The sequence below is a fragment of the Podarcis tiliguerta genome, assembly GCF_965153285.1.
Source record: "Podarcis tiliguerta genome assembly, chromosome: 12".
NCBI classification, from domain to species: domain Eukaryota; kingdom Metazoa; phylum Chordata; class Lepidosauria; order Squamata; family Lacertidae; genus Podarcis; species Podarcis tiliguerta.
Window position 1 is genome coordinate 6,758,617 of NC_139545.1, and position 16,137 is coordinate 6,774,753.

Genomic DNA, 16,137 nt, shown 5'->3' on the forward strand with positions numbered 1-16,137 from the left:
CACAGTTAAAGTGAATTAAAATCCACTTTAAAAACCCCACAACTTACCTTTTGTGATTAGGAAAATGATGGGAAATGCATTTAAAAGTGTAGGGTGAATGAGTAATTGAGGGGGAGATGCATAACCAACCCCCCCAAGCGAATCAGAATTAATGATCAATTCAGACTGGACATAGTCTAGTCTCTGCATAAACACTGTCTAAATCAGGGTATAAATAATAATTTTTGGAGATAAATTATTATGGTTGGCCTCAGTCAGCTGCAGGAGCTGGCAGGCTGGCCTGTTATTTTTTTTAAAAAATTAAATGGGCCAATCATGACCCTAATGGGCAGGGGGTACTTGGGGGTTGGCAGAAAAAGGTATTGGGTTGGATCAATAGTCAAAAGCTGAAGGGTAGGTGGGTGCTGCATCCCCAAAATGCAGGATCAAAACTAGGGACTACCGGGGTCAGGGGCAGAGTTCTGCCCAAAATCCTAGATGGGGGCTAACGGGCCACAGAACACCCAAAATGGCGACCTGGAGGGATAACCTCATTTGATTTGCATCATTCACGGGGGGAATCCTTAACCCTAGGATTGACTCTGATGGGGTTCTTATTAACGTTGTATTGCTATTGTAATAATAATTACAACAATTGTCCATTCGCGAGCACACACACACACACATATAGACATACACAGTGGTACCTCAAGTTACATATGCTTCAGGTTACATACACTTCAGGTTACAGACTCCACTAACCCAGAAATAGTGCTTCAGGTTAAGAACTTTGCTTCAGGATGAAAACAGAAATCGGGCTCCAGCGGTGTGGCGGCAGCAGGAGGCCCCATTTGCTAAAGTGGTGCTTCAGGTTAAGAACAGTTTCAGGTTAAGTATGGACCTCCGGAACGAATTAAGTACTTAACCTGAGGTACCACCGTGTGTGTGTGTGTGTGTGTGTGTATATATATATATATATATGAGATCATATATATGAGAAATGGTTCCCCCTCCCCCAAAGAATATTAAAAGTGATGTCATCATAAATGTCTTGGTGAGGGCAAAGAGAACAACAAAATACCCCATAAAGTTAAGCTATAATTTACAAGTGCTATCTCTTAAATGTCTGTTATCTGTATTGCTATTTCATACACCTGTATCCAAGTGCATGTATTTAGTTGCCAGAAAGGCTGCAGATATAAGAGAATTCTAAAAAGCGCTTTCAGTACCCTCCTCCACTGTAACGTGAAACTACTCTTGCAGAACTAAATACCGTGTAGAGTATTTTGCACAATTCAATTATTTTTTCCACCTGAGACTAATTTTTAAAAGGCTATTTTGGAAGCTTAAAAAACACACACTATAACGTAAACTTTGCAGGAGAGTAAGGTCTTTTCTGCAAGCAAACATGGAACATTTTAATGATTTAATTAAATCAGTGCACGCCCCTGTATGGAGGACAGTCTTATTTTTGTCAACTAAGAGTAGCTTGTTTTAGTTTTATCTTAATTGTAATCTTAAATTTGTTTCAAGTCAAGCCAGACTAGGCTCCAAAATGGTAATATATTCCTGAGCAAAAGTAAAAAATGGCCATACGGATACAAAACCGAGATACCCAAAAACCTTTGCGCAGCATAAGCCTAAGTGTGTTTACGCAGAAGGGAGCCCTGCTGTGCTCGATGGGTTTCGTGCCCGAGTCTCTGTGTTCAGGGTTGCAGCTTTAAACATTTACATAGCTTTCTGCCTAATGATTCATATGCCCCGAAGATGTAAAGATGCTAAAATAGTCCAATGTAAACAATACATGTAGCTTTTCCCTATTCTTTTGCCCTTATTGTGCACCGAGAGAGGAAATGAGTCACAAGTTATCATGGTGCTAATACTCTATACATTAAATGGTAGACACTACATTTGACGGAACATATGGCAACGGTCTGGGACACGGGTGGCGCTGTGGGTAAAAGCTTCAGCGCCTAGGGCTTGCCGATCAAAAGGTCGGCGGTTCGAATCCCCGCGGCGGGGTGCGCTCCCGCTGTTCGGTCCCAGCGCCTGCCAACCTAGCAGTTCGAAAGCACTCTCGGGTGCAAGTAGATAAATAGGGACCGCTTACTGGCGGGAAGGTAAACGGCGTTTCTGTGTGCGGCTCTGGCGAGCCAGAGCAGCAATGTCACGCTGGCCACGTGACCCGTAAGTGTCTCCGGACAGCGCTGGCCCTCGGCCTCTTTGAGTGAGATGGGCGCACAACCCTAGAGTCTGTCAAGACTGGCCCGTACGGGCAGGGGTACCTTTACCTTTATGGCAACGGTCTATCCTCATCAGCTGATTCCATTCCATCTGAGAACATGGTGTTTTGTTTTTAAGCCATGAGTTTTCAGTCTTGTTGACAGCTTATTGTGTGTGTGTGTGTGTGTGTGTGTGTGTGGTGGGAGTTGCCTCTCGACCCTGGTGCAGTTTGTGGGTCAACATTTATTACTATTATTGCTATTATTAATTAAATTTCTACACTGCCCTTCATCCAATGATCACAGAGCAGTTTACAATACGAAAAAACAAAATACAGTGGTACCTCTGGATGCGAACAGGATCCGTTCTGGAGCCCCATTTGCATCCTGAAGCGAATGCAACCCGTGTCCGCAGGTCACGATTTGCCGCTTCCACGCATGACGTCATTTTGAGCGTCTGCGCATGCGCGAGTGGCAAAACCCGGAAGTAACATGATCCGTTACTTCCGGGTTGCTGCGGAGCGTAACCCGAAAATGCTTAACCCAAAGCTACTTCAACCCGAAGTATGACTGTACATGCCATAACAACGAACAAAAACAATAACCCCACACCCACAATATTCATTATTTTTATTATTATATGCCCCCACGACAACTCGTACCATCGTGGCGGCTTGGAAAAAGGATATGGTCACACACTTTGCTGAGTAAGACAAGATGGTCAGAAGGAGCAGAAAGGATCAAACCACACACAGCCACTGGCGGAGGACCATGATCCTAGTGGGGTGCCATCCCAGCTGCCCCCCACTCCACGCTGGGCACCACGCCCCCACAGGTGGCACACCTCACCCCCAGGACGCGCGCCAGCCACGCCCGCGCCTGCTCTCTGCCCCCAGTGCCAGAGCATGAAGCTCCGCCATTGCACACAGCGCCAATGGCACAAAATATAGTTTTTCAAAACGTAAATAGCTGTTGGGGGGGTCAGGGGGGTCAGGGTAGCAGTGCTCAGGGAGGCTGCTTCTACCCCAACACAATCCTGATGAAATTCGCCCCACCCAAGCTGCTATTAGCTCTTGGAAATCCCTGTCAGTACAAATGGGAACAATAGCAGCTGGAGAGGGGTATTTTTTCATCAGGAGTGCTGCAAAGGGTTAATGCCCTCTCCCATAGCCTGCTCCTACTCTCCCATGCACCCCAGCAATGGCCATTCATGTTTTCTAAAGCACATTTTGTTGTTTACCCCTAAATGGGTACATGGAGGGGGGAAGCTACCTTTTCCTCTGCACAGTTACCCAGGAAGGCACAGATCATTATGCACTACCACTTTCAGAAGCTTTTTGCCAGTTGTTTAAAAACAAACAAACAAAAATAGAGAAGACGGGGATCACTTGTAAGTTCTTCCAAAACAATTTAAGTCGATTGAAAGCATGTGGAACCTTCAGAAAAATAATAAATAAATCCACATGGACTTGGGAGTGAATGGACCTGCAAGGGACACAGGCTGGATGTAGACTGGTTCTTCCACCTCTATCTTCCAGTCAGGCAAGAGAAGATTGTCCTTTATGAAGGTACAATCTGTCTCCGTTGCACTCGAGGAGTTATTATTTTCCTGGCTCACAGTATCTTGTTATGAGAAAAAAGAGAGAGTCCCTGTTACAAGTCACACGTAACTGCACAGAAAAACAGCTGCACTTGGCTTCCCCAATTTTTTTTTTTTTAAGGGAAAATATATTTCCTACATACACATACATCTCTTTCATCCTATCACTCCAAATGTAAAACAAACAAAAGTACTGGTAGAAAACCTGGAACCGCTCAGCCAAAAGGCATCCCTTCCAAAGAAATGCAAAATAGGGGCTTGGAGCAGGAACAGTAAACTCAGGAGAAGTTATCTACAGCTTCTGATGATGATTCACTGTATATATTTCCTAGGAGGTCCTGCGATAGAATAATAAACACTCTCACTAGTTGAGAACTCTTTGCGATTCTTAAAGTCTCTACAACGCAATGGACTAAAAGATTCTTCCTTTAGGGGGCTGCAAAACGTTGGAAAAGACATTTGGCTGGGGTGGGATCAATTTAAGAAATAGCCTGTTGTTTGGGGCCAAGAATATGGAGGAAGGGGAAAACACTCTCCTTTGTGGTCTGAAGAGCTCACACCTCCGCTCAGTTTCCCCTCAAGAACTGTAATGTTTATAGGCCGCCTCTGCTTTTCTGGTAGGGAGGAGGAATGGGATTCTACCAATTCATTAAATGTTAAGTTTCGACGTCATACTTCTTTCACCTCCAAACCAAGGGATTTCAGTATCAGAAATGCTTTGTCAGAAGACAGAGCCCATGCAAAATTTTGAAAGAAAATAGTGCATTGAGAAAAATAAGGGCTGATTCCAAAGTGACCCCCCCCCCCTTAAGATAGCCATGGAGGAATATGTGTGGAACATTTGACAGATGTATTATAACGTTTTGTACATTTCTTGCAGCTTTTGTAGGAGGTATCCGTATAGTTAAAGCTATGGTTTTCCCAGTAGTGATGTATGGAAGTGAGAGCTGGACCATAAAGAAGGCTGATCACCGAAGAAACGATGCTTTTGAATTATGGTGCTGGAGGAGACTCTTGAGAGTCCCATGGACTGCAAGAAGATCAAACCTCTCCATTCTTAAGGAAATCAGCCCTGAGTGCTCACTGGAAGGACGGATCCTGAAGCTGAGGCTCCAATACTTTGGCCACCTCATGAGAAGAGAAGACTCCCTAGAAAAGACCCTGATGTTGGGAAAGATGGAGGGCACAAGGAGAAGGGGACGACAGAGGACGAGATGGTTGGACAGTGTTCTCGAAGCTACCAGCATGAGTTTGACCAAACTGCGGGAGGCAGTGGAAGACAGGAGTGCCTGGCGTGCTCTGGTCCATGGGGTCACGAAGAGTCAGACACAACTAAACGGCTAAACAACAACAACAATCCATGATAACTCCTACAGTCAAAGACTGTTAGGGCAAAATTGCTTGGAAGAATTCCAAAAGAAGATAAAAGGGTATCAGTGAAGCTCTGATTTTACAGTGAAGCTGTAAAATTTACCAGAGGGCTTTCACTCAGCTCCCTTTTGATTTTTCCAATGAATTCTGCCTAAAGTGAAACCACGTGAGAAGAATTTACAAAGGAGTATTTGGGGGGAGGCATTTGGGTCAGCAATGGACAAACCAAAACAGCCAGGTGTGCTCAGCATGAGCACAGACCAAAGATGCTAGTGTCTACACTGGGTGTGCCTGGGCCAGCTGCACCTATACACCCAGATTCTTCACTGCCTTGCCGTACCTGTGTGGAGCCTCCCTGAGTGGCAGATGACTCTTGCTATACAGTGGTACCTCGGGTTACATACGCTTCAGGTTACAGACTCCACTAACCCAGAAATAGTACCTCAGGTTAAGAACTTTGCTTCAGGATGAGAACAGAAATCGTGCTCCGGCGGCACGGCAGCAGCGGGAGGCCTCATTAGCTAAAGTGGTGCTTCAGGTTAAGAACAGTTTCAGGTTAAGAACGGACCTCCGGAACGAATAAAGTACTTAACTCGAGGTACCACTGTATATCAGAGCTCTTCACAAGCCCCTGCTGAGTTGAATGAACCTGCTCACTCCAAAAAAGAAGTGTGACAAATTACTACCCCTTTTACATCTGTCTCCACAAATACCCGGAAAAAAACCTCACTGAAAATAAGCCGACAATGATTCTCGAGTCCAGTCTGTCTTGCACAAGTAACTACATTTGGTTCTCCTACATAGGGAACATGACAAAAGAGGAGCATACATATGATGGTCTTGGTACAAATTTTGGGAAGAGGTAGTGAAGGAAATTTCTGAAATAATAGGTGCACCAGTTCCTTTAAACCTCACATGATGCCCTTTATCAAATTTTGATGAGTCAAATATGGATTTAGTATGTAAGTAAAAGCATATCTCAGGGTGCAGCAAAACCTATACATTTTGTCTCTTATCTGGTGGCCACGGTTTATTTATATGATCGGCTAATTATGGAAATATGTCTTTATTTGGTATTCATAATATTTGTTTTGCATTCTTTCTCTACCAGGTCACTTTTTGTTGTAAGATCTAATTTAATGCATAGACCCTTGAGAAAGCACTGCTTTATGAGGTAATGGTTATGGACCCTGGCTTTGTTAGTTTTCTATACTGCTTTTTCCCCTTTTGATTTATTTAATTAATTTCATATTTCTTACTAGATTATTATTTGAACTTCAAAATAAAGTCTTGACAGTTCTTTTAAAAAAACAACAACAACTGCAAAGTGTAATTGTTGCTTAAAAAATTGCTTGGGGGTGGTTGGGTAGCAAATGGACTGATTATAGAGTTTACAAGGGGGCACAGCTTGGTAGCAGACACTATACTTTGCAGATATAAGTTCTCTCGCTTCACTGACAATTCTAGTTAGAGGTGTTAGTTAAAGGAGCTCAGAAAGACCTCTGCCCCCAAGACCACAGATACTCTGGCTGCCAGTCAGCGTTCTCAGGACCAAGCCAAGTGAATGAATGATCTGATTCAGTAAAGGGTAGAACTTCACATCCTACAGTGAAACATTCACAGTGAACTATGCAAAATATGAAAGATACCAGACTAGGAGTGAGCAGAACTTTCCTACAAAATGTACACTGGCTTTTCAATGTTTTTCATGGATATTTCTCTATGGGCAAAAACATCACATCAATTTGGCTTCATCTTCCTTTTCAGAAAATCAACTGCCTTATAATGTGTCAAAGCACTAGTTCTGGGTTCTCTACATTGACCAGAAGCAGCTCTTTAGGGTTTCAGATAGGAATCTCTCCAAGAGCTACCTGGAGATGCTGAGAATTGAACCTGGGTCCTTCAGCATGCAACAAAGATGCTCCATCATTGAGCTATGGCCCTTTTAAGATGCTGTATAGAGTCTTAATATTAAAACTAAGACATGAAACTAGGTTACATCTCAGTCCCAACTAGGTTACATGAAACTAGGTTACATCTCAGTCCCAACTAAAATATCTCATATAGATAGATGATAGATAGAATAGATAGATAGATAGATAGACAGACAGACAGACACGGGTGGCGCTGTGGTCTAAACTACAGAGCCTACAACTTGCTGATCAGAAGGTTGGCAGTTTGAATCCGCTCAACGTGGTGAGCTCCCGTTGTTCGGTCCCTGCTCCTGCCAACCTAGCAGTTCGAAAGTACGTCAAAGTGCAAGTAGATAAATAGGTACCGCTCCGGCGGGAAGGTAAACGGCGTTTCCGTGCACTGCTCTGGTTCGCCAGAAGCAGCTTAGTCATGCTGGTCACATGACCCAGAAGCTGTACGCCGGCTCCCTTGGCCAATAAAGCGAGATGAGTGCCACAACCCGAGTCAGCCACGACTGGACCTAATGGTCAGGGGTCTCTTTATATATATATATATATATATATATATATATATATATGAATGAGATATAGTTTTGTTTTCCAGTTTGAAGAAAAAAATTCATATGTGTGTGTTTGTGTGTGAATTCTTTTCTTCAAACTGGAAAACAAATTGCCTGAAAGTGAGAGACCAAGGAGTGGCATATTATAAAACATGAAGCAGAACATGGAAAGAGAAGGCTATGGATAAAGACGATGAATTTCTTCATTAAAACTACATATTTCCAGGGGATGCTAAGTCAAGTCAACCAACCAACCAACCAACCAACCAACCAATCAACCAACCAACCAACCAACCAACCAACCAACTATAAGCCTCTGAAAACAATACGGTATAACCATCTCCAAGACGGCTGCATTGTGCCTTGCACACCTCCTTCCGGCAACTCCTGCAGCCAAGCTGGTGCCAAAGGTATTGCTCTGCTTTCCTTTGGACCCCATCAGTGAGGCTGAGAGGGGGGTCTTGTCGTCTGGGCAGTCCAGGACCTCCATACACACTGCCCCAGGGAGGTCACTTTGGTCCTGCTAACTCAGTGGTTAGCACACTCAGTTGTCTCTTGAGACAGACAGATGCCCGCAACAACATCAGTAAGAGCAGCAGCAATAGTAGTCACTGTAGTGGGAGGAGGAGGAGGTTGGGGTTGTGGCTGCTTTGTCTTAAGACATGAAGGCTGATTACCAGGTGCACACTCATCTCATGCCTATATTTGGAGGCCAAATTCCCTTTGATGGATAGCACTGTCAGAGATTTGGCAGAGTTTGCTGTCTGCCTGCCCCTTCTCATCGCCATCAGCCCTTACTTTCATTGCTTAAACTTTAGCCAGCTGTCTTCAGCCCAGGTGCTGATCTCCTGCAGGCAGAGTGACAAGCAAAATGGTATATACGGACAGTTCAAGGGAACATATAGTCAGATTGGTGTTTGCTGTGTCTCACAACCAGTCCCCAAGGGCTCGTGCATGCTACATGAAGGAGGAGGAGGAGGAGAAAAGGATGGACTGCAAAGCAAAATGGGATGGATCATAAGACTTGGTCTGAAAATGAAGAATGGCCCACCTTTGTCAGCAACAACACTAAGAAATATATGGTCAAGGTGAGTGTGGTGTCTGTTCTGCCAGCGCAACACAACTTGCACAATAGTCTTAATGTGTTCCCCTCCACCCCTGATCGGAATGTTTTTATGGCTTTGTAGGGTTTGCTTTGAAGGGACGGGGGGTGGCGTTGTGGGTTAAACCACAGAGCCTAGGGCTTGCCGATCAGAAGGTCGGCAGTTCGAATCCCCGCGATGGGGTGAGCTCCCATTGCTCGGTCCCTGCTCCTGCCAACCTAGCAGTTCGAAAGCACATCAAAGTGCAAGTAGATAAATAGGTACCGCTCTGGCTGGAAGGTAAACGGCGTTTCTGTGCACTGCTCTGGTTCGCCAGAAGCGGCTTAGTCATGCTGGCCACATGACCCGGAAGCTGGCCACATGACCCGGAAGCTCCCTTAGCCAATAAAGCGAGATGAGCGCCGCAACCCCAGAGTCGGTCACGACTGGACCTAATGGTCAGGGGTCCCTTTACCTTTACCTAGGGTTTGCTTTTAAAATTAAAGCTTTCATCATTTGTAAGACAACTGTGAAGTGGGATACAAATATAATAAATGTGTTTTACCAGCACTGGAAATTGGCTAAGCATGGGCTGGCATGAAGGAATTTTCAGGAACATGATACACTCATTCCTGTGAAATGCACACACTGTGCTGCTGTGTGAAACACACACACACACACACACACACAATGTACTGCTTGATAGCACCCAGAGCCAAAAGTAAGCAACTCTTAGAGATCTTTCTCAAACCCCAAATCATAAGCACCAGCAACTGGAACAGCAGGAGTCAGGAAGCCAAGTTCTTGATCCCATCTGGGCCGGCCATCCTCACGACTGCCAGAGGACTGCAGAAATGACAAATGCCACATGGTACTCACAGGAGAGGAAGAGTCCCATGAATCAGACACTGTGGGAATGAAAACCACAAAGGAAACGGAACACAAAAGTAGAAAGAGACGTAGAAAAACATCTGCAGGCACAGTTGTTTGTGGTACGGGGTATACCATTAAGGAGGGAAGTCTCGGCCTACGCGGTATCCACAATCTAAATAAAAAAGGTGAGGAAACCAACATTGCTAAGTGCAGGGAATGTTTTCATTGCTTCTGCTGCTTGACATTAAACAATAAAAAGAATGTTAGAAAATAGGTCTTGGGTGTCATAAAAGGAAGAGGGAAAGAATATACATATGTGTCCTCATGGGAACATCTGTAGGAAACCATTAAGTAGCTGTGCAACAACACGGGAAGAACATCTGTACAGACCACCAACTTTGCTGCAATTATAATATTGGACAATCCATAATGTCTTTTATTCAAAGGTCACAGATCTTGTCCCAAATTAATTAAGCCACATAACATCCGCGTGAGGGAAGACACAGTGGGAGGAATACTTCAAAGAGCACCAGAGTCAGCTGCTTCTGGGTTAGAAACCACAGCACCTGTTTCCAGCACACGACAATACAGTTTTTAGGGCAGGAAGCAAAGCACTAAGCTCAAGGAGCAGAAGTAACTCAGGACTGCTGAGAAGCAACCGATATTTAATCAGAGGGGATATTACTACTTTTTGCTACCGCAAATGTCCTGTGGCCTCTACACAAAATAGCAGTCCTATTACAAAGGTAAAAAATTCAGTGATCTTCTTTTGACTTTTAAAAGTTCTGATTTAACACTCCTTCATAGGAAACTGAACCGTTTTCTAGAATGTCAACTCCGTGCAAGTGATGGGCAATACCTGATGGACCAAAGAGCAGTTAATGCAAAAGAACGTTGACTAAAACTGATCTTGTCCCATCCAAGCACTGTCCAAAGAGCACTAATTCAGTCTGATTAATTATCGTCGTTGTTCCAATACAGCACGAGGTAATGTAGAAAGCAACAAAATTATTCAAAATAAAAAATGAAACATAAGAGCTGTAAAAACAGTATCACCAGAAAAAAAATAGCAACACAAGCCTCAGTATATGAGAACAATTTAATCTGTCAACATTAAGTTAAAAGCAAAGCTACTTCATCCCTACTTCCACAGTGAGTATCACTGCAGAGAAGGACAACCCTATATTGTGCTCCAGGCCTCCAGTAGATCTGACCTCCTGGACAGCAGGATTGTGGAGGAGAACCTCATCAGGGAATTTGCAGGAACAGGGGGGTGCATATCTGATATGGGACTTAGGGACTAAGATACACTCAGGACACGGGTGGAGCTGTGGGTTAAACCACAGAGCCTAGAGCTTGCTGATCAGAAGGTTGGCGGTTCGAATCCCCGTGATGGGGTGAACTCCCATTGCTCGGTCCCAGCTCCTGCCAACCTAGCAGTTCAAAAGCACATCAAAGTGCAAGTAGATAAATACTTCCGGCGGGAAGGTAAACGGCGTTTCCGTGCGCTGCTCTGGTTTGCCAGAAGCGGCTTAGTCATGCTGGCCACATGACCCAGAAGCTGTACGCTGGCTTCCTCGGCCAATAAAGCAAGATGAGCGCCGCAACCCCAGAGTCATCTGCAACTGGACCTAAAGGTCAGGGGTCCCTTTACCTTTACCTTTAAGATACACTCAGGCTAGGCCCAGGGCCCTTTAAGGTTTGCAGCAGCCATGAAAACTCCCTTTGCCTTTCTGTGCATCACGTGTTCAGAAAAGTAGAAGGTGATTAGGAAGGGACTCCAAGCTGCTCTAGTCAACTGCTGAAAAACAACAGAATGACTGACTTCTTTTTACACAGTATGTCAAGGAAATTAGATATGGTCTACTAGCTAGATAGTATCAGAAAACAAATGCAATCATATAAACAACAGACCTTTGTTTTATTGCAATATGGCAATACTCCTAAGAAAGTACTCTATTAAGTTAGTCCATTTTTCTGTGCTTTGTCACTCAAATTCTCAGCCTCCTCTCCAAGGGACTGTCTAGTGCAACACATTTAGACTATGTTGTACGTAAATGCTGGAGACACCAGGCCAACACTATTTGCTTATGCACTGGACTTCTTCCCCAAAATGTCCTACAAAAATCTCTTGGATACCAGTCACTGAACAAAGCTGAAACTATTACACGCCATACTCATTTTATTGTCTCGCCAGACATCACAAACTAGCACAGCAAACAAGTCAGAAAATGCATGCACCAGGGATCTGGGAAGTGACAAACAAGTTACTATTTGCGATTTCCAGATCAGGCTTCCAGCTGTTTCTCTTGTCTTTACATCCCTTTCACAACCCTCAGAGGCTCAGCAGCCTGGAACTAACCTCTGCACATCAGCAATCAAACTGAACAGGAAGCAATTCTCTCTCTTTTTTTAAATTAACCTGTGTAAACATTTCCCTCCAACTCTCTCCCGCTCTCTCAAAAATTCCCAGTGGTTGAAAATCCAACAGAAGATCAGTGTGAAGAGTTTGCCAGAAAGCAGGAGGCCAAAGAGCGAGCTTATTGCTCCACACACAAGTCGCTTTCTGCCCGTTGCCAATTAGATGGGCAATGGAGACTAAGCGAGAAACCTTGTGCAGAGCCAGTGGATAATTCCACATGGATGCACACAAGACAGCCAATGGAAACCATGATGTAAAGTTCAGGTCCAGGGCACTGCTTCAAGAGCTGAGTCTAACAAGGCCTTGTTGTCAGCTTTGTCATGAATGAATGAAAACCTAAGTTAGAGGATCTGAGCAAATGGCACTTGAAGGATTAAGAAGATGACCGCTGATATGCTTGCTAACTTGGTTCTTGACACTCTGATCATAACCATTTGTGCTTGAGTAACTGTCTGCAGCCTGCTTACAAATGTTGGCCTAAAACCATGTCCTGAAACAGTGCGCTGATGCAGCGACTGAGCACTGGCTTACGGAAGAGGAAAGTCTCGCAGGCATAACCCCTTGGGGTTTAACTAGACATTACAAGAGGCAGGGAGCGCTCTCTGTGTGTGTTCATGATAACATCTAGTTTTAGATGTGAAAACATGTGATGTCATTGCTCAGTAAGCTTCCCAGTCGCTGCCACTGACAGCAATGATCAGGGGAGCAGGGATGGTTTTGCAGGTAGGGTGATGATGCCATATAATGCATTGGGTAAAACCAGACATAACCAGACATAGAGGGGATGAGGGACCAGGATTAATAGCAGTTGCATGGCTGGTGAAGGGATGCAGCTCAATGAGAACACATCTGCTTTGCATGCAGACGGTGCCAGATTCAATCTCCAGAATCTCCAGGTAGGTCTAGGAAAGATTCCCTGTCTGAAACCCCAGAGAGCAACTGTCAGGCACTACTAAGCTAGGTGGGCCAGTGGTCTGACATAAGGCAGCTTCATATGTGAACTGTCCTCTAAAAAGGTAAAGGTAAAGGACCCCTAACAGTTAAGTCCAGTCGCAGATGACTCTGGGGTTGCGGCACTCATCTCACTTTACTGGCTGAGGGAGCTGGCGTTTGTCCGCAGACAGTTTTTCCGGGTCATATGGCCCGCATGACTAAGCCGCTTCTGGCGCAACGGAACACCGAAACCAGAGCAGCGCACGGAAATGCCGTTTACCTTCCCGCCGAAGCAGTACCTATTTATCTACTTGCACTTTTTGGCATGCTTTTGAACTGCTAGGTTGGCAGGAGCAGGGACCGAGCAACGGGAGCTCGCCCTGTAGCGGGGATTTGAACTGCCAACCTTCTGACCGGCAAGCCCAAGAGGTTCAGTGGTTTAGACCACAGCACCACCTGAGTCCCCTCGAACTGTCCTCTAGTTAGACTCTTATTTCCTATCTTCAACTGAAATATATCTGAATATATTCACATATCTGAATACTTGTTTTAGCAGCTGCCAACGCAAAATTCATTTATGAGGTCACTGTCACTGCCTCTCAGCGTAAGTGTTACTGTCTCCCTCAACAGTTTTATCTTTTAGCAATGGGCTATATCTAGATGAGGAGTTAACTATTTAGCTGAATCCTCAGACTGCAACACAAAACGATAAGTAGTGCAACAAAGTCCTGAGCTGAAACAGGTTGACAATATTTGCATGCACCATAACCCCACCGGCATGTTAGTTACCTCTAAATGTTTTCCCCAGTGGTATTTATGCAGAATGGATGCTTTGATAGTGAATTTTGAACCTACATTTGCACCCTTAAGTTTAAAGATATTGAAGGAAGCGTCTTGCCCAGACACAACAGTGAATAGGGTCAAGGTTGACAGAGCACAAGACCCCACACTCTTGTTTTAACCCACCCAGGAAATAGGTCATACAATAAAGATTCCCAAGTAAATACTCCATGGCTTTTTAAATACTGAATTTGGGTCACTGATGGAGATATACTGATGCAGCAGATAAGCTGACATTGTAACACACTATGAAGGTACAGTGGTACCTCGGGTGATACACGCTTCAGGTTACATACGCTTCAGGTTACAGACTCCGCTAACCCAGAGATATTACCTTGGGTTAAGAACTTTGCTTTAGGATGAGAACAGAAATTGTGCAGCGGCGGCGCAGCGGCAGCAGGAGACCCCATTAGCTAAAGTGGTGCTTCAGGTTAAGAACAGACCTCCAGAATGAATTAAGTTCTTAACCTGAGGTACCACTATACTCAGATTGATATGTTGGACAAGCTGACAGCACACCCTATTTTCTCATATTGGACAACAGTGAGACTCTCAATATATTAGTAAAGACAGGGCAGATTTTTCACTGAAAAGCGTAACTAAACTCCAGGAACCTGGAGTGGAAAGTCTCTTATTCAGTCTGCCAGCCACTTTTACATGGGTTCATACCTTCAGTATCAGTTTTTCACAGCCACAGCTATTCCATGCTTAGGTTTCCTGCAACAGTAATGATTGGTTTAACAACAGTGACAGCTGATGCCTTCCAGCTCAATGAGAACAAACTGTTTGCAGGCCATTCCAAGGTGAAGACCTAGATTCAGTGCACCCACTACCCCTCTTAAAAGACTGACCCTGGTTGGCAGTCTTTTGGAAAAGTAACCAAGACCTGATGGGATTCAACCATGAGATCACATTTTAAAACACTGCTTTTCTGCCAGAAGTGTGTGCATTGCATCAGCTAAAGTCCTTTAGGAGATCACCACGAAACCAACCCTGAAATTTGGACACTGAGTTGGAAGTAAATTAGAAATATGATTCCATTTCAGCTCCAGGTGTTTTCCTCTCTGTTTTTGCTGCCTTTATTTGATGGCAGTATTCCATATTTTATATACATTTGAGTCCTGATACGGAAATCTATCTCTTATGCTTCTGTAACTTACTGCAACTGACCTATATCTGGAGAACAAACTCCTCTGTACAATATAAAATACAATACGAAATCTGAACTGTTACTGCCATATGGTTCCTCAAGAAGCATTGCAATGCTTCTTTTTGCCCATCTCTTACCATGATATACACTAATGCAGATAAATGAGAAAGACAATTAAACAGGCTGGAAGCAGATTTAAAGAGGATGCAGTCAATTTATAATGATGCTGAGCTACATTCTGCTAAAAATTGTGGAGGTCTGTTTTAACCTAAACACACAAGGAGCCTCATTTTTAGAGTAGCTTCTGGGCAGTTACATTTTTTGCAAAATCCATATGAACAATTCACTCTGGGAAATGGCTTAGGTGAAATATCTTTTTTCTGGGCTGCAACCAGAGCGTTGTGTATTTCAGTGTGCCCCTGCCACTTGCATTTTAATTTCTGCGTCATCCAGAACAAAAAGGACAGTTCTGTATTTAAATTTGCAACCTATCAGGGGGATTGCCAAGCAAAGTCTTAAAGCGGAAGCAAGTGTCTCATGTCAAACTTATTGCAGTTTTTGCTGATCTAGTCACTAAAGGCAAGTTGGTAATGTATATACCCGTGACTGAGACACATTCAAGAATTCGAGCCCTCCTTCCTTACTACATTATTTTACTTCAAAATACATTGCAAGCCTTTTTGAAATCCCAGTTTGCTGAAGAATGCAGATGCCTTATGAATATATCTTTTCCAGTTGGGGCACTGGATAAAACATTTTTTTAATAAACAAGGTATTCTCACAGCTGTTTCATCAATACTATCACGATGAATTCAACCAAGTTGCTAATACTCTTTAAAATGTATTAAATCCAGTGCTGTGCTTAGGCACTGTGTCTGATGCAGAAATGACTTCCAGGTATTCGAAAACTGGTTCTTCTCAAGAGTTTACTCTCATCTGATGAACAGGAAAGAAAGCTGTGAGTATCTAGAGTTAAAAATAAAGGGTATATTCCAAAGAAGGCTAAATGTACTTTCATTATGCTGAGATAAATGACACAGAAATGCACAACCGTACCCTAATAACCTATTAATTGCACTGGGAATGATATTCCTTTCCCTGGAATGTTTCCTTCATTTTGTAACTTGGATGCCAACGACCTTTTATATTGTTATATCTATATTGTTATATCTACAGTGGTGCCTTGCAAGAC

General features: G+C 43.9%; 1 protein-coding gene and 1 long non-coding RNA gene across 2 annotated transcripts in view; one reads left to right on the forward strand and one right to left on the reverse strand.

The window, feature by feature from the left end:
- Positions 1–11,904, forward strand: part of LOC310661329 — a 128,240-nt gene extending 116,336 nt beyond the window's left edge. The window contains exon 3 of the long non-coding RNA XR_014503907.1: positions 11,893–11,904. This is a non-coding gene — a long non-coding RNA (uncharacterized lncRNA). The remainder of the gene's footprint in view (positions 1–11,892) is intronic.
- The window catches only part of BMPER (BMP binding endothelial regulator), a 165,528-nt gene that overhangs the window by 13,007 nt on the left and 136,384 nt on the right, over positions 1–16,137 (reverse strand). The gene's annotated exons all lie outside the window — the stretch shown is intronic.